At 43.0% G+C, this 26,660-nt stretch overlaps 2 pseudogenes; both read right to left on the bottom strand.

Annotated features, from left to right (window-relative positions):
* Positions 1 to 12,512: 12,512 nt before the first annotated feature.
* LOC101534523 (olfactory receptor 7A17-like) lies at positions 12,513 to 13,482 on the bottom strand (annotated as a pseudogene).
* Positions 13,483 to 22,922: 9,440 nt separating this feature from the next.
* On the bottom strand, positions 22,923 to 23,524 carry LOC101518357 (olfactory receptor 7A10-like; annotated as a pseudogene).
* Positions 23,525 to 26,660: the final 3,136 nt, after the last annotated feature.

Raw genomic sequence — 26,660 nt, 5'->3', positions numbered from 1 at the left:
AATTTTGTAGATTCATAACAGCAGGATTCAAACCCAGCATGAGTGACTGACTTTGATGACAGAAAGATACAAGTTTCCACAAGTCCTCTTAAAATTGAATAAACGTTCATCAAAATGTTTTTGAAAATGTAGCTAACAAATGCAATTTTGTGCATCTGTTTTGTAAAATAGAAGGTTCTCCAAATTTCCATGGCATTATTATGAATTAGGGTATTTTTGCAACATTGTGGATTGTAACAACCTACCTTCTAAACACGTTTTTAGTTGCACTGAAGTACACTCAAGGACACATGAAAGAACTCCACGGCAAAAAAAAAAGGTGTTGACAGTGATCAATCCTTGTATGTCAGAACAGTAAAGACAGGAATAAGTCAGGCTCACCAGACAGCACACCAGCAAAGTGCTAAAAAAATGCAGGAGAGAATGCGAGGGGCTGGAAACCCTTGAGTGTATCCAACTCACAGATGATGCATTGACTTTTGAGCAGGTGTCTTTGGTGGAGCTCTTTTTACTGCATCAATAAAATAACATTGAGTCATGTGAGAATGCAGTGTGAGAGAAGACAGAAGACTGTTAGATGTGTGTGTTCCAGCAGCTGTTACTCTCAGGATTTCATGCAAGCATTTCCTCTCACCTGGCCATTTCCTGTCAACACTGGAGAGTTAGTTACATCCCTTCTTAACAGTCAGAATGGGCAGAATAGCAACTCAGTCTGCAGAGGCTGTCCCAGGGCCAGCAGTAGTCATTGCCCCTCCTCTAACCAGCTTTGAGTGGTGAATAACCAAGCTCTGTAACACTACAAAATTGACATGACCACTCCACCACATGTCCCTCCACACAGAAATTTTTTCCTCTACTTCCCCAGATCTCCAAATGCTGCAAAGCTGGCTTTATGTAATTGAGGGAACTCATACCACTCATTGTCTAATAGAATTGATCTTTTCTTACTCTCATTTCTTCATTGGTGATGCTGATTGCCCTAGGACATTCAGCATTTTCCTCCCCTTTGAATCAATGACAAGTGCATTCAATAGTTAAGTATAGCAGTGAGCAACCCCAGACCTATCCCAGGTGTTAGCTAGGTTAGTCCAGTTCTAAGTTAACCCCAAGGAAAGCTGTTTGTGTCCACAGCCTGGGACCCCTCCTGCAATGTCTGCCAGGCTCACCTGCATGGCAACTCTATGATTAAAGTGTCCGTAGGGAAGCCCACATTCTTCCTGGATGGTGGATGCTGGAGATTGAAGCTCTGTCCCAGGCACAGCAAAGGGAAGGAGGGAAACACTGGTCCCTGAGCCAGACACAGGACCCTAAATGCAACAAGCATGCTGCTTCTAGCACAAGGTTGCACAGTCTGAGGGACCACAGCAGAGGAGCTACTTACAGCTCCCAGCACCTGCTCATTAGGCAGCTCCCTGACCACTAAGCACCAGCTGGCCCCTGGGTCACTGCCCAGGACAGAAAGCAGGTGTTTCCCAAGAGACCCTGATGGACTCAGGTGAATCCTCTTCCTTCTGCTCTGTAATCTCTGTTACAATGAACTTTCACTGGATTTATGCTGGATATTTCATGTCTTATTAAGCACTGGTAAATGTTTTTTGAAAACTTGTATGGAGTTTCTCACCCTCTTGAAACCTCATGGAAAAATTACAACAAGGACAGGTTTATGATAAATTATCATCCTATATGGAATAGGAACATTTCTCAGAACACCAGAGAAGATACAGGTGTTCTCAACAAATTTTTATCCCAGCACCAATGAGAGCAACATTTATATTGCATGAGTTTAACAAATGGACGAGAATTTTGAAGACTTTCAAATTTTTGAATTTTTTCACGGATATAAGAGAACAAATTTCAGATACGTCATAAATAAAATTCTAAAAAAATTAGCCATTCCTGCCTCAGACTCCCATTTTTCCCCAACAATTTTTTACAGTAATGCACTTCCAATTTTTTAATTATCTATTGACAATAGTAGAAAGACTACTGCTCCACAAGGGTTATAGACAAGGACTAATTAAACAATGAAATCATAATAAACCAATTTCCTTATCATACATTGTGTTTATTTGCGTGAATGTTTAATTAGCTATCACATATAACAAAGAAACTGTAATATGTGTCTTTTTTGGAATGACTTACTTCCCTACACACAGTGGTTTCCACCTGCATCCATTTTGTTGTAAAATACATTTTTTATGACTTATTGGCATTCCATTATATATGCATACCATCCTTTGTTAATCCAGTCACTTGTTCATGGGCATCCATATTGATTCCATATCTTAGCATTTAAAATTTCTTAGTTTACAAATGTCTGTTCAGGATTTTAAGAATATTTCATTTGAAGGGCAGAGGGTTGGTGGAGCCTTGCATTCACTCATTCACTCTCTACATGCCTGCATCACCAGGTGGTACATTATATCTCAAGTAATTGGGTCCCTGACATCCATGTAGGAAATGTAGATTTTGTTCCTGGCTCCTGGATTACAGCTGGCCCAGCATTGGCTATAGTGGGAATTTGGGGAGTGAGCCAGTAGATAGTCTCTCTCTTTCTCTCTCTCCATTCTCAGGGACTCTTGTGTGCAGTGAATACAAAAGCCTTAAGGGTCTAAACACAGCCCTGTGCTGAATAGCACATGATAAATCTCCCAGCAAGGTCATTAGCATGCCATAAACTAAGAAGGACATGTGTAACCCAGAACTTAGAGTCTTGGTGATGAAAAGTAGTAGAAACTTGGTGTAACCTGGGATGATGTGTGATGTGTACAACCTAACCACCCAGACCAGTGTAGCATGTGGATTTGCATAATAGATGGTAACTTGTGAGATAAGATTGCTAATTAAAAATGAGAAGATTGCAGCTAACTATCAGTGAGAGGCTTGTGTATCACAGTCGCTCTTTCCAGGTATAAGGAAGAAGTTGAGGTGGCATTAGAGGATGTCTGGAAGGGCTGTGCTACTATTGGCACTGAAGGTACAGGAACAGCCAGGAGTCAGGGACATAAGCTGACTCCAAGAACTGCAAGAGGCAGGTAAGGGGTTCTCCCCTGAGGGCTGCGGGAGGACCCAGAACTGCAGGCAATTTGATTTCACCCAAAGGATGCATGACAGTTTCTAATCTGCACAGACACAGCAAAAACACATTGGTTCTTTTCTAAGATATTTATTTACTTATTACTTATTTTAAAGACAAAGTGACAGGCTGAGAAAGAGCAAGAAAAGAGAAAGATCTTCATGCTCTGATTTACTCCCCCAATGCAGGCAGCAGCTTTGCCTGGGCCAGGCCAAAGTCAGGAGACAGTAGCTCCATTCGTGTCTCCCCTGCTGGGTGGATGGGACCTAAGCGCATGGATCACCACCTGCGGCCTTCTTGGGTGCATTAGCAGGACACTGGGTCAGATGTAAGTAGGACACAAACCCACACTCACAGCTGAGATACTCATTCCTAAACAGCCCCTTTCCACGCCTCACCTAAACTTGTCTTCTCATCCTATTGTCTAGAAACTTGGAAAGAGTTTGTGTTTGTGCTACAAATTTGGTAATAAATAGGGAATGTGGGAAAACAGTAGATAACAAATCAATTAGATATGAGAGATCAGAGAAACCTAATAACATGGGTTGATGAAACTGTGTGTGTAAGATGAAATAGACAGAAGGCATCTGAGAGAGAAGGATCAGGGTCAGCTTCTTCAATCTGGTTCAAGAATCAGAGTCTCTGTGACAGAGGCCTTGATCCCTGCATTTGTGGGATCAGAGCTACGAGTCCTGTTAGAGCTTCCTACAACAGAGTCTTTTCAAGGCCCTCTTCATGTCTGTGTTCCTCAGGCTGTAGATGAAGGGGTTCAGCATGGGGGTGACCACTGTGTACATCACTGAGGCCACTTGTAGATGAGGTTGACCTGGGAGCAGCCCCAGAACTGAGGTACACATCCATGCACTGCCAGAGTCCAGCTAGAGCTGAGTTTGGAACTCGCAAAGGGTGCTTGGATGAGGTGCAAAGAGGAATGAAATGGACCACTATGATTTCATGATCATAATGGACAATGCAAGAAAACTGTCCCTTTTATTTATACAGAAGCAATCATAAGCCCTGGCACAGACTTTTGACATCATGGTCAAATGGGTGCATCCAAGAATAATTCTGCCATTTGTTTCACCTAAAAAAGATAGAAGTTCCTACTACAATTCTTATTCTACAACTCAATTTTGTATCACAAAGAAAAGGAGAACCTAAAGATCAAGGAAAGAATGAAACCCTAAATATAGGTCCCTACATTAGCTTAAGGTCGATGGGGACAGCCAAGACAGTATGAATAATAAAAGGTACTTTTGCAAGACATTATTATTGACATTAACTTCCAAGCTCACATTGAGTAAAAGGCCAACTCCACAGTAGCAAACAATGCCTGAGTGGATTAGAAGGTGGAGCTGCATTCAGGTGGTTGTAGAGACATCCAGCAGGCCCAGCTGTACAGCAGGAAGTTCCTTGCAGCCCTGCCTGCAATGGGACAATGCTCTTCACACCTTCGTGTTCCCCACATCCACTGCATGGACCCCAGCAATGCACACACAATAAAATAACACAACGTCAAAGAGGTGAGAAGCACAAGTAGAAAATGTTTTATACTTCTGCTGATCTGAGGATATTACACAAGTTGAGGAGATTATTTTGTAACAGGAGTAAAGGATCCCAGTGAAGGCATCCCCACTAAAAAGCAAAACTGTAAAATAAATGACTAGGTTATTAACAAAGGTGTCTGAGCAGGAACAGTGGATCAGCTGCATTAGTTCACAGAAGAACTGGGTGATTTCCAGAATCACCCAGAAGCTCAGCTACAGCACCAGCAGGCTGTGCAACAAAGCATGCAGGACACTGAGAATCTAGGAGACCAGAGGCAGATGCACACAGAGCCGGGGGTTCATGATGATCATGCCATGCAAGGAGTGAAAGATGGCCACAAACTGTTCATACGCCCTAGCTGACAGGAGAAATCACCCGATTCTGCAACGACTATGAAAAAGAACATCTGAGTGATGCAGTCTGCATAACTGATGGCTCTGCATCTGGATGTTCATCCACTATGGACAGGTTGGCGAGGAAGAAGTACATGGGTGTGTGGAGGTGTGGGTCTGAGAGGATGGCCAGCATGATGAGCAGGTTCCCACTGACATGACCAGGTACATGGAGAGGAACAGCCCAAAGATAAGAGGCTGCAGTGCTGGTTCCTCTGATAATCCCAGGAGAAGGAATTCTGAATGTTGTGTTTCATTTCTTCGTTCCATGAGGTGTCACTATCAAACAAAATAAAAATAATACTAGTGGTAAAGCATTGCACCAAGAACATTAACAAAATTGTGGAGATTCTGACTTCATATTTTGCAGTCATAAATTTAGCTCCATATTTGTGGATTAAACTCTTGTTGTTTAGGACACCCCCAAGGCCATCATCAACCAGAAATACCTGTCCCAGCATCCCTGAGAGTTCCAGTGTTGTGACTGGAACAGGCATCAGTCCAGGGCTGCAATGCTTGGGGCTAAATGCAGGACTCTGGAGATCTGTAATAGGAACACTGAATCTGAGAAAATGAAAGAAATACAGGTACATTACTGGCCAGCTGAAAAGATTATGTTTGAACAGAGACCTCAAGAATGAGGGGACTCTGTCTACCAGATTATCTGAGACTTGAACTCCTACAGGGAAAACCAGTACGTAGGACTAGAGTGAGTAGGAGAATCCAAGATCAAACAGAAGCAGATGTCTGGTACGTGCATGTGTGTGTGTGTGTGTGTGTGTGTTTGCATCTGTTTTCTGGTGTGTGTCTGGTATATGTGTGTTGTCTGTTATCTGTGTGTGTGTGTCTGGTGTATGTGTTATGTCTGGTGTGTGTGTGTGTGTGTGTGCAGATTATATGTGAACAGGTGATCAGGGCATAGAAGTCTCCCTGATACAATTGAGCTTGCATGAGACAGTGAGCCTTCATCTCACTTCTTTCTCCCTGCACTGTGTTAGTTCATGGTGAGTCCTCTGTGAAAGGTAGCAGATCCCCTACTCAGCATCCTTGAGTGCTGTGTGTGTATGTGTGTGCTGAGTCCCCTGGAATCCGCTCACCAGGCCTAGGCACTTCTGCATGGAGCTCAGCTCACACACCAGAGCAGCAGCCCAATCTGTCTCCTGGGCTATAGCATCTCCATGTCCTTTCAACCCAGACACACCAGGGAGACCGGGAGTGGACACAGCAGATCTGGTGACACAAGATTAATGACCTCTAACTACATGGGTCCTTGAAAGCCTGCAGAAACATTTTTAAAAATCGGTTTGGTGTTGAATGTTGAAATGTCCTACAGAGAACTTCCATGGTGTGTGTGTTGCAGGAACTATGCCAGATTCCCTGCACTTAGAAATAGCAGGCATCCAAGTTCGTAACCCTCTCATGTGTAAATATAATCAAACAGGGCTGATTTTTCTCTCTAAATTCTGGAGTTTAGAATAATTTTTATAGTATTTTTAGCTATGATCGATGGCTAACAAATGGTTCTGTAAAGGACATGTCTACACTTCATAATGATCAGAAATGGCTAACCAAAAAACCCCATTATATTTGTTATTCATTTATTTGTGGGCAGAACATTCCAAACATTCTCTTCCAGCTGTTTTGCAGGCCAACCTAGCAATGTTATTGATGCTTCTCTCCTAACGGACAATATTTCATACTCTAGATAAAGAAGCATGGAAATGAGACTCAGAGAGATTGAGAGAGAGAATTTAAACAAGAAGGAAGCTGTGATCTGACGATTCCCACCAAGATCATCACAACACTGAGGACTGTGAGTTAAAAACTGTCTGAATTCTAACTTGGACTTTGTCCCTTTGTCATTTTGTTAAGAAATGAGTCAGGCACACATGTATCCCAAATTAAATCATGATGAATATCTCACATCTGATGCTGGTAACCTTAGCTTCTACCCTTCCTGAATGTGAGTCTTTTTCATTTTGACATTTCTTGCTCTTTATTTAGTGGAGCGTTAAACCTTTGACTATAATGTAAATTAAACAGTTTCATCTCAAACACTAAAAATAAAGGAGAAAAAGACTAAACTATTCCCTCACGTGATCACCCTGCCACGTGAAGTGGTCCTGGGCTGTCTCCCACCAGGGAACACTCTGTCAGACTCTCTCTTCTGATTAATAAAACCCTTTGCCTGGAAGAATAACAAATTGCATTTATAAATTCTTGGTATTCACATTACCAAAACAATTGATGAGAACAAGGTAACATGATCATGCAGCTGCTGTGACCCTGAGAATGTAAACTGTCAAGAAATTCCTTAAAATGTTAGCAAGTAACAATAAAAGGACAGATATATTTTATAAATTCAAGTTGAAATGTGTACAAATTATCAGTGGCATAAACAACAATCACTCAATCGCCATCTGTTTTCCAAACAGCAGATGATATGAGAACACAGAATGAAGTTTTTCTTGTGGGAGGAAGAAGCAGCATTCCATGTAGTATAAGAAGTACATGGGGTTGGTTGTTACTGTGGGGGATAATGTGTTTGTCAGTCAAATGGAGAAAAATACTGCATTCAAAATGAGAGTGGAAGGAATGTAACTTTTAGTAAATGATCCAGCCCCATAAAGCAAAGAAGAACCACAGAAGATATCTGAGCAGAGGAATGATTTGACATCAAGAAGCTGGGAATACATGCAGAAAGGACACATTAAAACCACGTTTGTGATCTTGCAAATATGGAACAGTGAGAGGAAAACTAGGATGGTTATTGATATTTGACAACAGAAAATTAAGCTTTCATATCTGTGCCAAAATATGATTATAAGTCTTCAAAAATGCTGGAAAATGCAATTAAAGGGCCTTGAATGGTAGCCTAGTGGCTAAAGTCCTCACCTTCACAAGCCTGTATCCCAGTCGGGCACCAGTTCTAATCCTGCTGGCCCCATTTCCCATCTAGCTCCTGGCTTGTGGGCTGGGAAAGGAGTTTAGGACAGTCCACAGCCTTGGGATCCTGCACCTGCATGTGAGATCTAGAAGAGGCTCTTGGACCGTGGTTTTGGATTGGCTCAGGTCTGACCATTGTGGCCACTTGATTAGTGAATCGCAGATGGACAAGTTTCCTCTCTGTGTTTCCTCCTCTCTTTATATCTTTCCAATTAAAAAAATGAAAGCTATGCTTATTTTGGTGCACAAGTTATGAACAATATATATTTCTCTGAATTCATATGGATTCCCACAAGTAGTGATTAAGGCCTTTTTGCAACTGACATGTTGGTCTATAGAAATTTAATGTTCAAATATATATTTTTATGAAGTTTGAAGTAGACTTCAACTACACAGCAAAGAACATCAAGCCAGTAAAAAGATATTGACAATGGCCAATCCTCGTAGGTAAGAAGTCACTAAAGACAGGAATAAAAATCTCTCACCTGACAGCACACTAGGAAAATGCTGAAACTGCACTAGAGAATATGAGTAGCTGGAAATCCTTGAGTGTATCCAACACATGGACGTTGCAATGACTGTCAAGCATGTGGCTGACAGAGTTCTTATCACTGCATCATTAAATAACACGGAGTCATGTGAGAACGCAATGTGAGAGAACAGAAGATCCTGAGAAATGAGTGTTCCAGCAGCTGATACAATCAGGACTTCCATGAAGACATTCCCCCTCTCCTGGCCCTTTACTGTCAATGCAGGGAGAGTAAATTACACCTCATTAACAACTTGGATGGGCAGGGTGGTGGCCCTTCTGCAGAGGCTTTTGCAGGGCCTAGGGTTGTGATCTCCCCTCCTCTAGTGGGTTTCATGTGCTGAACAGCCAAGCTCCCTCATACTGGAAAATCAATACAACCTCACTCCACCACATGTCCCTCTAAGAAGAAAAGTTCCTCCTCTACTCTGCCACAACTCCAGATGCTGCTAAGTTGGCTCCATCCACTCTAGGCAGTTTAGGCTGCTCATTGCCTATCAGAATTAATCTTTTCTTGCCATCATTTCTTCAGCAGTGATGACCATTGTCCTAGGAGATCCAAACAATTTTCTGCCCTTTGGTAATCATGAAGAAATGCATTCATTAGTTCAATACACAAGAACCCCAGACATTCCTGGGGGTACTAGCTAGTTTAGTTCAGCTCCTGCTTAATCCCAGGAAAAGCTCTCTGTGTCCACACTCTGGGACCCCTCTGCAGTCTCCAGACTTACTTGTATGGGAACTGTGGGAGGAGATGACTGTGTGGAAGCCCAAATTGCTCCCTGGATGGTGGATGCTGGAGACTGAAGCTCCGTCCCAGGCATAAAAGAGGGAAGGAGCGAAGCACTCATTTCTGAGGGAAACTCAGGATCCCCAATGCAACAACCATGCTGCTTCTAGCCCAAAGTTGCACAGTCTGAGGGACCACAGCATCGGAGCTCCTTACAGCTCCCTGCACCTGCTCATTAAGCAGCTCCCTGACCACTAAGAACCAGCTGGCCCCTGGCACTCTGGTAAGGGCAGTAAGCAGGTGTTTCCCAAAGAAATCATTATGGTGGACTCAGGTGAATCCTCCTTCTGTTTCTCCCACTCTGCATAAAACACAAATAGCTGCCATTTAGCACCTCACCTTGCAATGTTTTTTTTTTTTTTTTTAGTAAGACAAGCCAGTTTCCAAAGACAATTATCATGTGTTTCTCCTAGAATGTTGTAATTAATGCCAAATACAATATATTGTAGAAATGGAAAGAGCATCCTGAGATTAGATTGTTGTTTCTACTCTTGGGAAACTGTGGTTTCTCTAATTTTTTGCATGTTGAATATGATGGTTAGTTGGGCAGTAAGCTGTGACTATAGAGGAGAGAATACATTTTCTAAATATTAAGAGAAAAAAGAAAGGTAGGATGAAGGGAATTGAGCTAGGGAAAGAAAAGAGGGAAAGCATGATGGTGTCCGTGCAATTGTATCTACAAAATTTAATTAAAATTTAGAAGGAGTTAAAAATCAAAACTATTAGATAGACATTAGTTAGCACAGGAATTTATTTATTATAAACAGGAACATTCACACATCCACTGAAAGTGGTAGTCATTATCTTCTTTACATGGGTTGAATTGAGATTAGACACAAGAGGATGAAACAAATTGCGTGATTGATGAACAAATTCCTCAAGTGGAAAGACATATTTACACAGCTACTACAAATAGAATAATGCCTGATAATTATTCTCTGCACTCAGACAAGGTTAAGTTCTTATAAATGTGCTCATACAGACTATATTAAACACACACACATACACACAAACAAGGGCACTTCACAAAGTTCATGTAAAAGTGAAATTTGATGACTGGTTTATCTTGGCCTGCATTGTAATATTGCCTCCCACAAGGCAGCACCTGTTTAAGTCCCAGCTGCTTTGCCTCGATCCAACTCCCAGCCAGTGCACATGGGGGGCAGGCTGAATTTGATCCAAGACCTTGAGTCCTCTGCACCCTGTGTGAGAGACACAGACGTAATTCATGTTCCTGGATTCAGCCCTCAGTCACTGAGACCTTTTGGGGAGTGAACCTGCATAAATAGAACGTCATCTCTGTCTGCCTGCATCTCCGTCTCTCGATCACTCTGCCACCCAATTCACAACTAAATCAGTTCATGTAGCTTCGTAGTGGACTTGGTACTTGCATTGACACTGTGCAGAAATATGCAATGGCAAATGTTACAGTTCCAATATAGGCTGGAGGAAGAGACCACATCTCAGGAGATGAATTCAGAAAGACAGTCGCCACAGCCACACAGAACTCACCGTGAATGAACATCAGACACATGACCAAAGATGCATCGCTGACTTCAGAACCAACGGAGCCAGGTCTTCCGCGTGATTCTCGATTGCACCATTCCACTCTCTCACAAGTTACCACCTCAAACACTTTTGTTGTGGGATGGGTCTTTTTGTACCTAAGGATACCATATACAATAACCAAAGTGAACAGCACAGGGTCATAATTGTCTGGTGATCTTTATTGTAGCATTGATTCCCATGATGGAAGATATTATTTATAAACAATGTGTTGCTCATGTTCAGTTCCATTCTGAAGTTTCAAAGTCATGACATGGAGACTGCCCTGTGGGAAATCAGAATCACTGGGGAAACACTTGAATAGGAGCAAGAACATGCAAGATCCTGACAGAAACGGCTAGAGAAGAGCTCAGTCTCTGCATGAGCTGATGTTGTTGGAGAGATCCCAAGCCTGAAGGGCAGTGGAATGGATGGTGTCCAGGTGGTTCCCTCAACTGTTCCATTTCTCCTCTGGAATTGTTGTGCCAATGCAAAAATGGATGGACGTTCCCTCCATTACAGGTAAGTAGTCAAGGTCAGAGATATCTCAGGAACGTTCCAAGCAAAAGTGGGAAGAATATTCAAAGAAAAAGCATGCTCACCTACCATTGACTCAGTCACAGACCGCTACATGTGACCAACAAGGTTCTTTTAGCACAAAGTACTTGGACATAGGCGAGCAGAATATTCTCTCATACAAGCTACCAGGGATAGATAATTGTTCTTCCTTTACAATTGATCTCTTTACATAGGACCCTCCTTGGAGATGAGAGTGTAATTAGAATATTTGCATTAACAGAGTCTCATTATTGTAAGTGACATACATCAGCCACTGTGGATCCCACTCTGGTTCCAAGAGCTGGAGCCTAGACAAGAAAGAACAGTTGGTTCTATGCAAAAGTCTATGCTTCCTGGGGGATGGAGTCCATGGAGGCATGGTGGACAACTATGAGAGTCAGTCCTACTCTAAAATTGCACAAATGACTTCCCATGTAACAGGAGTTGTCCAAAGAACAAATATACAGCATTCAAACCTTTTACCACTATTGCTCTTAAATATTCATTATCTGAAAAATAAGCTAAAGCCCAGAAGGAGAACATTAAATAGTACCATTGTATGTTGTTATGTTAATTAAGATCCCTTACAACAGTTAATGTGGACTGCATGTGCAATGTAATACCACCAGACCATCCAAAGTAAGCTGTCTTTCACAATAAATTTGGTGTAACTAGAAAGCATTATACAGACTGAAACAGGTCAGCCTCAAAATAAAAAATACATGTGTTAATTTAGGGTGCCAAATATGTATAGTAATGCAGTGTAAAAGTAGGATACATACTATAAAAATACACATGGAATTAAAAGTTGTTCAGCACATACACTAGGTGTTCATTCACATCCCTTTCTTCATGAAATTCTAAGTCCCCTTGTATTTCTAGAATAATATTGACCACAAGCATGTGAAGACAAAAAAGTGAAAAACAATCTGTGTTGAGCTATCAGAGATAAGACACAACAGTGCCATGCAACTGACGAGTCATTTGCAGTGTCCACTGAAGGACTAAAGTTAAGAAAGACATAAATAATAACATAAAACAGCTATGACAGGGAACAGACTAGGCAAGCTCTGCTTCCTCCTCTGATAAATGCATCATAGTGTCTGACCTGGGGCTTGAGACATGAGGTCACTGACACCCATCAGCCCCATTACCATGGGTTCCACTACGGTTATGGAACAAGAGTCTTTTCAGTGCCCTCCTCATGTCTGTGTTCCTCAGGCTGTAGATGAAGGGGTTCAGCATGGGGGTGACCACCATGTACATCACTGAGGCCAGGGAGTGGAGTGTGAGTTATGGGTCATAGAAGAACTAAGGTACACACCTAGACCTGTGCCATAAAACAAAGAGACGACAGAGAGGTAAGAGGCACAGGTGGAAAATGCTTTATACTTGCCCTGAGCTGAGGAGATGGAATGGATCAAGGAAATGATGTTGTAGTAGGAATACAGGATCCCAGCCAGGGGAACAATGGCTAGCAGCACAGGTACGATATATGTAGCCACATCCTTAAAAAGCGTTCGAGCAGGAAAGGCTGGTCACCTCATTCAGTTCACAGAAAAAGTGATGAATTTCTACATGCAGACAAAAGGATAGATGCAGCACCATTAAACTTTGCAACAGAGCATGCAGGAGACTGACGGTCCAACATAAGAGAAGCAGGTGAACACAGAACCGGGCTTCATGATGACCTGGTAGCGTAGCAGGTAACAGATGGCCACAAAGTTATCATAGGCCATGACAGCCAATAGAAAATTGTCCAGTTCTGCAAAAAGCAGGAAGAAGCACATCTGTGTGATGCAGCCTGCATAGCTGATGGCTCTGCTCTGAGTCTGGATGTTCACCAGCATCTTGGGAGTGGTGGTGGTAGTGAAGCAGATGTCAGAGAAGGACAGGTTGGCCAGAAAGAAATACATGGGCATGTGGAGGTGGGGGTCAGGAGGATAGCCAGCATGATGAGCAGGTTCCCACTGACAGTGACCAGGTACATGGAGAGGAAAAGCCCAAAGATGAGAGGCTGCAGTGCTGGGTCCTCTGAGAATCCCAGGAGAAGGAATTCTGAAAGCTGAGACTGGTTTATCATTTTTGTGTGGTCCATTTCACTAGCAGGAGGAAGTATCTGAACCTGAGTCACATTCATACAAAATAGACATAACCAACAGAGCAGAGATCCAAACTTCATGTTTTCCAGCTCAGAAGGTAGCTCTCACATTTGGACATGACACAGTCCCATTTTGATCCTTTCCAGTGAAATTAACTTCCACTCTCAGTTCTTCAATAAAACATCAAATATTTCTCACATTTAATGAGACATTCTTTGACCACTTGAGAAATATCTATTCATCACTGGTCACAAATTTACCATTGATTTTCCAATTAAATGAATGATCAAGAACAGAGGGGAAGATGCTGTGTTTAACACGTTGTTCCAAATGTTGGAAGAGATAATAGAATTTATTCAGCTTTTGAATGAAAAGTGATCTTCGGTCAAATGGTGCAACCAAAAACAGAACAGATACTACTTAGAGTAAATGATTCAATCATGTAAAGCAAAGAGGAATCACACAGGATGTTGAATGATAAGAGAAAGTCAAAATCCAACTTGGTTGCAAACATGCATGCAGGTGACTTACTAAGATCATTTTTGGAGAACCAACTTTTTAGACTTACTAACAATGGGGTGGATCCTAGGATGAGTTACTGATTTTAAAAATTAAAAAACACAAGCTCTCACAAGTCCTCTTAAACTTAATTATCAGCATAAATCGTGATGTCTCTGAAATGCAGCTAACAGATGCACTTATTTTTGTTCATATGGTTTGCAAAATGTAGAGTCCCATGATTTTTGATAATCTCCCCTAAGTACAGATTAAGTCATATTTTTGCACGAGACATTTTGGACCATAACAACCTACCTTCTAAGCACATTTCTCATTGCACTGAACTACAATCGAGTGCATACCAAAGGTCTCCATGGCAGAAAAAACTGTTGAAAATGGTCAATCTTTGTAGGTAAAAACACAATGAAGGTAGGAATAAAACTCTGTCACCTGACAGCCCAAGAAGAAAGTGATGAAATTGCAGGAGAAAATGCAAGTGGCTGGAAGTGCTGGCTTGTATCCAACTCACAGATGATGCAATAACTGTTAAGCAGGTGTCATTGATAGAGCTCTTACTGCATCCTGAATATAGCATGGAGTCATGTGAGAATGCAGTGTGAGCAGGCAGAAGACTGTTAACTCTCAGGATTTTCATGCAAGCATTCCCCCTCACCTGACACTTTATTGGTAATATAGGGACAGTCAGTTACATCTCAGCTTCACAAACCGAATGGACAGAGTGGAGAATCAGTCTACTGAGGCTATTAAATGTCTAGGGATTATAATTTCCATCCTCTACTCAGTCTCAGGTGATGAACAGCCAGGATCCCTCACACTGCAAAATTCATATGACCTCTTACTGCACAACATTTCCCTCCATACAGAAAATTTTGGACCAAATCTCCCCTAAGTCCCCAAATGTTGCAAATTTGGTTGTATGTATTCTAGGTAGTTTACACCTCTCATTGTCTACTAAAATTGACCTTTTCTTATCCCCCATTTCTTCACCAGAAATGACAATTGCCTAGGAGACCCACAAAATCTCCTACCCTTTGATAATCATGAAAAATGCATTTGTTAGTGAAATATAGCAGTCACTAACCCCAGCTTATCTCAGATGTTAGCTAGGGCAGTTCAGTACTCATTTTAGGCGAATAAAAGTTCTCTGTCCACAGCCTGAGATCCCTCTTGCAGTGTCTGCGTGGCACACCTATGTCTGAACTGTAGGCAGAAGGTGTCAGTATGGAATCTCGAATTCCTCCCAAGGTGATGGATGCTGGAGACTGAAGCTCCGTAGCAGACACGGTAGAGGGAAGGCGGAAGTCACTGGTGCCTTAGCCAGACTCGGGCAGAAAAGGCAACAACTGGACTTCTTCTAGCCCAAGTTTGCATAGTCTGAGGGAACATAGCAGAGGACTTACTTATAGTGCCAGGTACCTGCTCATTAAGCAGACCTCTGACCTCTAAGCACCAGCTGGCCCCTGGCACTCTGGCAAAGACAGAAAGTAGATGTTTCCCAAAAGATCATGGTGGACTCAAGTGAATCCTCTTTCTTTCTCCTACTCTGCGGCAAATGCAAATAGCTGCTCTTTAGCACCTCACCTTGAAACGTTTTGCTCAGTAGGATAAGCCAGTCTCCAAAGACAATTATCACGTGTTTCTCCTAGTATGTTGTAATTAATGCCGAATACAAAATAATGTAGAAATGGAAAGAGCATCTTGAGATTTGATGGTTGTTTCTATTCCCATGATTCTGTGATTTCTCTAATTTTTTGATTGTTGAATATGATGGTTAGTGCTAAGTCTGTGACTGCTATGTTGTAATGAATATTTTTTAATCCTACCTTGCAATAATTGATGATATATTCAAAATCACTAGAGATGTAAATTCCTCAGTACTTACATATGATAGTATTTATGGAGATGCAAATGCCTGGTAAGGTAACTTAGGTTACTCCTTTGCTGGCTGCTGCTTCCACTGGTAAACACAATAGCTGGGAATGGGGGTGGGCCAATCATGGGTGGGATGGGCTGATTTAGCAATTACACTTATTGGCGAATACGAGAGACTTAATGGGTGCAGACCAGCTGAGCTAAGCCACATCCCAGCTGACTACTGCCAGAACTAGAAATGAATCATGCCAGGAAGAATTGCAGCAGGCCCTGGCAGGTGCAAGATCTGACGCTGGAAAATGCCTGGCAGGGGAACTGTGCACACTTCACTAATAGGTGATACTTATGCAGGGCCATACCATCTATCAGTCTATGTGAGAATTTTGATTGGGGTACCAGAATCTCCATTGCCTAGTGTAAGTGATGGATTTATGTTATCCCTGACTTGGCCAGTGCACACAACAGTCAAGTCTGAGGTCACCACAGGTGAAATTTTTGGGGGCCTCTCCAAGTGGATCACTGGACTGTAACCCTAGAGTGCATGTGTCGGGACTGTTTCTCCTCAGTTGTTCATGCCCGAGTAGAGGACATCATAGGAGACATGACAGACAGCTCATCTGGGTCAGCAGGGGATGCTGCGTGTGTCATCAGAAGATGGCTCCTGCAGGCACCAGTGGTTGCTGGGCCAAATCCAGATTGGCCTGTGTCCTTACCAGTCCACACGTACGCTGACAGGTGCTGTAGTCTTGCCCAACCTAGTCTACCTATAACCCTGCTAACACTAACTAGTGGGAGTTACAACCCAGCAAGGGAGTCCCAACAATTTCAGTACTAGACATACTCCCAGCCCCATGCCTTGTGCGTGCTGGCATAGTTTCAATGCCACCTGCCTGTGCACACAGTATCTGATCTTGCTAGTGGGTAATGCAGCCATGCCCACTTGGGCACAGCATACATCCTGTCCATGCTCTCTTGTGTGCCAGCTGTGCTCAGATGTGGAGGAAACAAATGCTGTTTTGTACTGCAGACTTCTCTGGCCTAACCCACAACCAGTCATGACTTTTCTGTTCTCCAGGAGCAACTGAATCCTTATATGGGAATTCCCCAAGTTCTGATACCAGGCTTGATCACAGCCCCAGGTCTCACACATGCCAGTGGTGGCAGTGGCCCTGCTTGGCATGATCTGTCCTCAGTCCTGGCCCTTTCATGTGATGGCCCCACTTGTTCTCCTCACAGTCCCAGCTCCCATGAGTGTCAGGTGGATTCTGGTAAGATGAGTTTCTGGTCCAGCCTGGCTTGACTTAGCAGCACCTACAGTTCTTCATGAAATCCAGCAGGTGCTGTGATCCCACAGAAGTAAGCCCATAATTTCCTAGAGAATCCACCCCCAAATCCAGTTTTTTTGCCTTCTGGTGGTTGCTGTGCTCCCTCCTCATGTGGCCCATCCCTGCTCTGACACGGAGATCTACTGTGGCCTAACCCAGCCAGGTATGTACACTTTCACTAGACCTTTATGGACCAGCAGGCAGCAGTTGTTGCTATTAAGTCCAGTGCAGGTCTCCCACCTGAGCTGGTGCTTTGGTCTGTCTCAGACATGACCTCTGGTTTTTCTGATTAAACCATTTCTCCTTACCTGTCTTCCTGCTGGTAGAGTGGCCCAGTCATTGGAAGACCCCAGAAGTCACTCTTCCCCTGTCCAACATGCCCTCAGCCACTTCCTCTCTAATATGTCCACAGACTCACTTCCTGAGGTAATCTGCAACCAACATGCCTGGGGGCCACAATGACATGTCCCATACTGGAATTCTCCAGCTACTCCACTTATCATTTTAAAAAGACAAAAAAAGAATAGAAATGAATAATCAACTCTGCTGACATAGTGCTATAGTTAACACAGATTTCGCATAACCAGGCCCAGAATACCCACCAGCTATTAGCTGCTTTTTTCTAAGCATTGTAATAGTTGGCTTGGGACCAGGCACCCTAGGCAGCTGTGTTCCACATCTGACCCATTGTCCTTGTAATGAACCTGAGAATGTGGTAGGAGATGGCCTGAATGTCTGGGCCTCTGCCATCCATGTGCTTTGACCTGGTGTCGTTTCAGCTGTAATGACCACTTAGGGAACAGCAAATCTGTCTTTCATTCACTCTGTCTGTGTAACTCTTTTTCTCTCTTACTCTAAGTAAAAAACAAATAAACATTTAACACAGACAAGTTAATCCTGGTAAAACTATTTTGAAAATCTATGTAGACTTGTGTGTGTCTGTGTGTATGCTTCTATTTTAGGCACACAAATTATTTTTAAAGATTGGCCACCTACAAGGAGAAACCTTGGATCCCAACCATGAAGACTCCCAGACCTTCACCACAAACTATTAATACGAGCAACAAGGACTATATCCCAACTGCCAAGGAGGCCACAGGGAATTGGATGCCCTCCCCTCGGAGGCCGAGTACTCTGAGGTCACCCACCCCGAACCGGAGCTTCCGCAGGGGATGGAAGAAGTCCAAACACTACCGTGCAGAAACCAACGTCATCAGAAAGACAACGAGAAGCTATGAGCGGTCCGCAGAAACAGAAGAACAACAAATGTCCTTCGGGACCAGGGAGGAGAGCTTTCTCTGGTCTGAGCCTGGCTCCACCTCTGGACCCCCACCCGCCCTCCCTCGCAATGACCATCGGGATCGTTCCGAAAACCCCTCATAGCAAACAATCATACAAACTAAAAAAAACCTAAAATAAATAGACAAACAACAAAAAGTAGAGCTTGGAATCTGACAGGAAAGAGCTGGCGAGGATTGGCTCATGCCTCGCTGGGTGGGACACAAAGATTAGTCACTCCTCACCATGGTGTTGGGGATTTTCCTGCACACCCCCCGCCCAAAAAAAATGTTCTGCACCTTAATTGTTGACAAATGTCTTGTTAGAGTTACAAGCCAATCTAGATTATCCTAAAATCTGCCAAGATCAGCAAAATTACACTTCAACACAACAAATGGCTAAATACTAAAATGAAATAGACACGAAACAGCTGAATGGTACCTTATAGCCATTTTAAAGTATATAGCAGCCGGTCCTGTATACAAACTAAGATTGAAATGTCAATGAGCAAATCATAGGTTGTGGTTAAGAACTTGTTTTTTGTTTGTTTGTTTGTTTTTTGTTTGTTTTTTAACACACTGGTTATGCAAAACCATGTCAATTCCATAATGTTGTAAATTGCTGTTGATGTTATATTGGGACTCTTAATTGACTGGGATGATATTCTACCAGCTCTAACTTCGGACCAGAAATGGTCTCCCCAAGAAGCTGTTCAACCCATCTGGACAATAAGTAGCTGGACTCTATGCTTGGTATATGTTTGCAAGGAAAGAATCTTGATTGAATTTGAATTGTAATACTGCATCAAGGTGGAGGAATCCACCAGGAGGGAGGGGCGTGGGGAGGGGTGGGAAGATTCCCAGAGCCTATGAAACTGTCACACAATGCAAAATAATTAATAAAAAAATAAATACTTGTAACATTAAAACAAACAAACAAACAAACAAACAACAAAAAAGATTGGCCACCTCTATTTTAAACCTTTTAACACTTTTTGATAAAGAAAACTAATGTATTTTTAAAAGATTTATTTATTTTATATTGCAAGGTCAGATATACAGACAGGAGGAGAGACAGATGTTCTGCCTGTTGATTCATCCCAAAGCGGCCTCAATGGCTGGAACTGTGATGATCCAAAGCCAGGAGCCAGGATCCATTTTTAGATACCCCAGATGTTTGCAGGGTCCCAAAGCCTTAGGCTATCCTCTACTGCTCTCCCAGGCCACAAGCACGGAGCTGGATGGGAAGCAGGGCCTGCTGGGATAAGAACCCGTGCCCATATGGGATCCTGGTGTATTCATGGTGAAGATTTTAGGCACTGTGAGTAGGAAGAATACTGAAAACTCCAATGAAGAAACTGAAGTTCTCCCAAAATTCCTATCACAGCACCAAGGAGAGCAATATTGAATTACATGAGTGGTGGGTACTGGGTGAAAGCCACTTTGGGGGATCAGGTGGGGTTCAGGTCACCTGGTTCAGCTTCTTGACCTACCCGCACAGCACTTGCCAGGTCTGTGAAAACTGGGGATGTGGTTTCAAGCAGATCTGGGTCACCTGGCTCAGGTTCTTGGCCAACCTGTGTGGCTGGTGCGGGTCCATCAGCCCTGGGTGTCTGGGATATGGTAGTGTTTGGGTTACCTGTTCTGGGCCCAGCTGTGTGGTGCATGTCAGATTGTGGGCTCCAGGAGCAGGGCATCCAGCAGAACCTGAGTCTGATGCCTTGTCCTGGCTGCATGGTAGGTGCCCTGTCCATGGGGGAGACAGTGGATTCGTGTCATCTGCTCTGGTCCTTGGCCTGCCTGCATAGTGGGGTGTTGGTTCCAGGAGTCCCGGGTGTTGGGGATCTGGCAGGAGGTCCTATGTATGCCTGCATGGTGGCTACCAGGTCTGTGGTCTTTGAGGTGTATGTTTTGGCAGGGGGTTCCAGAAGGGTTTGGGTCACCTGGCCTGAGTTCTTGACCTGCCTACCTGGTGGATATTGTTTCTCTGGGTTTGGCAGTGAGGAAGCCAGTGAGATTCTGATCACCTGCCCAGGGTTCTTGGCCTGCCTACGAGCTGGGTGCTAGGTCTCTAGGCCTTGGGTGTGTGGGGGCCAGGTGTTTCAAATCACCTGGCCTTGGTGTTTTGCCCACCTGTGCAGTGGGTACCAGTTCTATGAGCCCTGTGGGTGTTGGTGTGGTGGGTCCTAGGCCAACTAGCTCAGGCCCTTGGCCTATCTGTGAGAACGGATCCTCCATAGCAGAAAACACAGAGTAGTGGACATTGGCCCAGATCCACATGGAGGATATGGCAATCCATTGAACCATGCAGGGGACATCTGTGCTATCCCAGGGGAAAGAAGACAGAACAAATTGGATAAGTGCCCCAGCCAAATTATGCCAGTATATATCTGAGCGAATGAAGACTCTGAGGTGACTAATGGACACAGAAATGGCTCCATCATACTTGGATTGGTAAGATTGTCAACATTTCAGTACTATAAATACCACCTGGTCAAGACCCTCACTGTGTGTTTCACAGTGGGTCCTGTGTTGGTACTGGGCTATGTTTCCTCAACCCTCAGCACTGGGGTGGTTGAGAGGCTGGGTAAGGCTTCTCATCTAATATCCCATCCCCTGAATCAGAAAGAAGAAATAGAAAATTCAAAAACAAAGGTCACATCCACTTCTCCCTAATGCTTATCCTTCCCCACTGTCATCAACAATGTTAACATTAATTCAAATAAAATTAATTAATAAAAAATTAAGGCTATAAACAGAACAGGTGTAATGTATTTTATAAATTAAAATCTAAGAATTCTGCCATATATTCCTGCTTCAATCTTCCCTTCCTTCCTTCTTTAATTTTTAATAGTAATGTAACCCCAACTATATAATCATAGCCAGAACGATGAGAAGAATGCAGAAAGACTACTGCTCTACAGCAATATATACAAAGATAGGCAAGCAGGATAATTTACCAATTAATAAAATAACCAAATCACAAGATGCCAGTTTCATTGTTTTTTAAATTTTATTAGTGATGATGTTTACATAGTTGATCAGAGTAAAAGGGTCAAGGATTAGGGAGCAGTGGGTGAGACCCTTGTTTACACATTTTCTTCTTCTTCTCCCAGTAGATGGAGTAGAGGCAGATACAAAATGAGGAGCCATGCCCAGGCTCCCAACTGCCACATTACCCTAGTGATGGTGGACCTGCCATCCAATGTCATCCCAGGGTCCCCATTGTGGAGTATTTTCTGAGGGTTCTGTTCATTTGTGTTTGATACTTCTGAGATATCGCTTGCATTGGCACTCCAAGGATGAGGAAATCTTTCTGAGCTCAATTGGCTGTCATAGTCCACCTCTGAGTTTCCTTTGGCACAGAAATTTGCTGTCGAGTTGCACCAGTGTAGTTGATCAATTTGTTCTGCCCTCTATGGTGGGCAAACCAGTGAGTGCTGTGGCCATGCCCAGTCCTGCCCAAGACAAGCTCAGCCTTCATGTACCACAGAGGGAACAGCAACACAGAAAATGGCCCCCAAAATCGGCCATTGGACACCTACAGCCGCGGTTCCCATGTCTGCCAGCATGTGCAGTGGATTGGTCGCGGTTTCATTCTTACACATTGTGGCCTTTTGTGGGGGTGGCATATTGCCATCACACATAAAAAAGCCTGACTATGCATCTTTTTATCTGGACTGATTGAACATGGAAGCACCTTACTAAAATCATTCTTATTTGAAAACTAAACTAACAGCTAAGAAGGAGAACAAGGAACAGTGTCACATGTTGTTATTTCACAAGAAATCATATCACGAGAAATGTGGACACTTTAATTCTGCATACTTCACCTCAAACAATCCAGGTGCATGTATAATTGTTTTGCTAATTAGCATTCCATCAACAGATATCTGGTATACATACAAAGTAGATTATCAACCAGCAGCTGAAAGAATGAAATCTTAGCTTTTTGCAATAAATTTGGTTCAACTGGAAAACATTATCCAAACAGAAATAGGACAGTTGCGCAAAACCAACTTTATATGATGGTTAAAAGAGAACATTACAAAACATAACCATGAAATTTAAAAGTAGTGTATGCACTGTAAAAACTACACATGGAATTAAATGTTGTTTAGCACATAGCCTAACTCCTCATGCATTTTTATTTCTGCATAAAATTTTTGATCTCTTTTATTTCTGGAGCAAGGATTACACTAAATGTGGGAGAAAAGGAAAAATCGGAAAGAAATTGTGTGCTAGCAGAGAGAACACACATTGAATGAAATAATCATTAATTTGCCTTGTACACAGAGGAGTTAATGATTAAAACATAATTTTAAAAAGACAGTGAACAGATTAAGCTCTGCTTCCTCCTCTGATAAATGCATCATGGTGTCCGATTCTGAGGTTTGAGACATGAGCCACTGACACTGCTCAGCCCCAACACTGTGGCTTCCACTACCATTTAGGGAACAGCAGTCTTTTCAGAGCCCTCTTCATGTCTGTGTTCCTCAGGCTGTAGATGAAGGGGTTCAGCATGGGGGTGACCACGGTATACATCACCGAGGCTGCTGCAGTTGAGGCTGAACTTGGGGCAGCGCTGGCACTGAGGTACACATCTAAGCTTGTGCCATAAAATAGAGAGATAGTCAAGAGGTGAGAGGCACAGGTGGAAAAGGCTTCATACTTCCCTTGGGTTGATGAAATGGCACAGATGGAGAAGGCAATCTTAGAGTAAGAGTACAGAATACCAGCCAAGGGACCTCCTGCCAGTAGCACAGCTGCAAAGTAAATTATAAGGTCATTGAGACAGGTGTCAGAACAGGCTCTGTGGACCACCTGATTCAACTCACAGAAGAAGTGGGGAATTTCCAGGTGTGTGCAGAAGCTCAGCCTCAGCACCAGTTAAGCTGTTTAACAAGGCATACAGGACACCAATGATCCAGCACAGAATGACCAGCTGCACACAGAGCCATGATGACCATGTAGCACAGGGGATGACAGATGGCCACAAATCGGTCATAGGCCATCGTGGCCAGAAGAAAGTCATCCAACGCAACAAACCATGCAATACATCACTTCATGCTGATATATGCTTGGAGGAAAGCAACAACTTTTAAAGCATGGGAGATAGATAAGGTTGTACTACTCATGTCTCAGATCAGAAAAAAAAAAGCAAACATTGTGTCATTTGAACAAAGATTAAGATCTAAATGAACATAAACAGGTGTACCACATTGTCTTGGAAATGGTGTGTCTGGCAAGAGACACTGGCAGGCAGCTGACCTATGAAGGGGCTCATTTCAGATGATTAAGACAACTGTGGAAGACTTTCACAACAGGAATGAGCAATAGGGAAATGTTGACATGCATCAGAGAATATTAAGGCGGGAGGTAGGCTCATTCCCCTGACACTTCAAGATGGAGGGAGTCCTTCTGTCCAAGGTCGCTGCATTTGATCTTTTTCTGATGAGCTACAGAGACCTTTTTTTTTTTTTTAAGATTTTATTATTATTGGAAAGCCGGATATACAGAGAGGAGGAGAGACAGAGAGGAAGATCTTCCATCCGATGTTTCACTCCCCACGTGAGCCGCAATGGGCTGGTACACGCCAATCCAATGCTGGGACCAGGAACCTCTTCTGGGTCTCCCACGTGGGTGCAGGGTCCCAAAGCTTTGGGCCGTCCTCTCCTGCTTTCCCAGGCCACAAGCAGGGAGCTGGATGGGAAGTGGAGCTGCCGGGATTAGAACCGGCGCCCATATGGGATCCCGGGGCTTTCAAGTTGAAGACTTTAGCTGCTAGGCCACGCCGCCGGGCCCATAGAGACCTTTCTTGAAGTGGAAGGAGTATGGCTCTGCGTCCACCTCTGCTTGTGTGTTCTGGCTACTGTATTATGTGTGACCTTTGAGGACACAGGTGTTCTTGATTTACAATACACCCATCTTAACCTAAAAGTATCATGATTTCAACAATACACTGAAAAGATGGAAGACCCTGAAAACTGTGCTTTAGCAGCTTGTATTGGTAGTTGGCAGAGCCTCGTGGAATCCACGGCTCCCTGTAAACAGCCCACAAGTGAGAAAAATCACAACCTTGTGAAACTGTCAGCATTCAAAACAGAGTTTGGGTTTTTCAGCATGAGAAAGTCATAATCATGACCTTGAACCAGTGCAAGCTGGAGATGGTGTGATGTGCCTAGGTGCCCATTTTCTGTTTCTGTCACCACTACCCACCTCCACAGATGTACACGCACACACAATAATATGCACGTACACACCAGGCATGTTGGAGCATCGAAAAGTTAGTAGAAATTGGCACTATCTCTTGCTTCTGTATTTCTACCATCTCCTTCAAGCCCCAGTGATGCACATGATGAACACCATGGTTCCCTTCCTCATGTGGCATGAACGCTCTACCCATTCCATCACATCACTGGAGAGGAGCTCTGCGAGGCTGTCACTGACACACGAACCATCCCTATGGATTGTGGATGTTACCCATTACTTCAGGTTGTGAATCCCCTGTGGGCTACATTTCTGTATGTCCATTAGCTTACCCGGGCTGGAAGATTTTTTTAAACATCCCTAATAATTCAAAGTGTTCCCAAGGGGGATCTGACAGCTCCTCAGAGAGGTCATTAGAACTTTCACTGATCTTGGCAACTTGCCTGGTCCGATTATATCTTCTTGATATCCAGCATGAACAAAATAAAAAAGAAACAGCAGGTTGAAAATCAAGTCTAATAGAACAAAATGATCATATCCTCAAGGCATTGAGAAACACACAGACTGAATGCTACTGCATGAGCAAATGAGCAAAGAGAATAAACCAGCCATTCACCAAAGTCAGCACACAAAGAACACCATAATTTGGCTTGGGTTTTTTGTGTCAATCAGAATTATTTTCCCATGTCTATTGCATATTATTTGACAGTTGCTTTATTTAAGGTTTGATGGCTGCTGAGAGAAGGCCTTCATTTTCCCTTTGAAGTATTTCATATTTATTATTCCATTATTCTGAGTCTCTCTTGTGTCATAACCCCATTGAGCACTCTATCTTCCTAGTCCTCATCTTTGTCCAACATACACAGTCTGTCATGCACACATATTTATAGAAGTAGCCATTTCTTGATTTTACATAAAACAACATTCTCCATGGAATGTGTCCTTTGAAACATCATGTCACAGGCATTTCTCTACGTATGGGATGTCTTTCCTTCATTCATTCAAGGTCTAAATGAGTAGTCGCCTTGCTTGTTTTATTTCTCTATCAATCATGACATGGTTCAGGGAACAGGACTACATAACATAGCAACAGATTTGAAGTAAGGAAATGGCAAGAACAGGAGAAGAAATAAAATCATTAAGATTCTCCAAAAATGCTTTAAACAAAACAAAGTCTCCTACATGAATTGCATAGCAAGAGTTTAACATACACATAGATTCATACATCAGTGACTATCTGATGACAAATTATATGACACGGAATATTCTGGCATAGAGCAGATTCAATGTCATAACTGATTGTCTTTAATAATTGTTATTTAGATAGTATGTGTATTTATTATTAATTGCTTACATGTTTTGTTTGTTTAAAATTATTAATTTAAAAATATTTTGAGATTCAACAGATTTTCAAATATATGATATTCTCTTCATATGTAGAAATTCTATGCATACATAATATTCTTTACATCAGGGATATTATCTCACGTCATGTGGGGTGCATGACAACAAACATAAAGTGAGGAGACTAAGGTAGACATTCAAGGAAATAGTAATTTCATAGCAGAAGAGTATTATAATTTAGATAGCAAAGTTTGAAATGTTTCATAAGTTCTGACACAGGTGTCTCTCTATTGGCAGTGGGTCCACAGTGTACATACTGTTAAAGAGGATAACAAGAGTCAGAGACCTGAACTGTGGTGTCTGTAACAAGCTAAGCACCTCTGACAAGGCTGGCGTCCCTTATCAGAGCTGCAGTTTAAGTCCCAGCTGCTCTGCTGCAGATCCAGCTCTGGGGATGCACCTGGGAAAGCAGCAGAAGTTGACCCCTACTGCTCATCTGCACAGGAGACCCAGATGGAGTTCTTGGCTTCCCTGGCAAGGCAGCAGAAGCTAACCCCAAGCCTCATCTGAGTGGAGACCCAGATGGAGTTCCTGGCTCCTGGGAAGGCAGAAGGTAACCCCAGTTCT

This window comes from Ochotona princeps, chromosome 25 (assembly GCF_030435755.1).
Source record: "Ochotona princeps isolate mOchPri1 chromosome 25, mOchPri1.hap1, whole genome shotgun sequence".
NCBI lineage: Eukaryota > Metazoa > Chordata > Mammalia > Lagomorpha > Ochotonidae > Ochotona > Ochotona princeps.
This window is presented reverse-complemented; position numbering and strand designations above follow the sequence as displayed.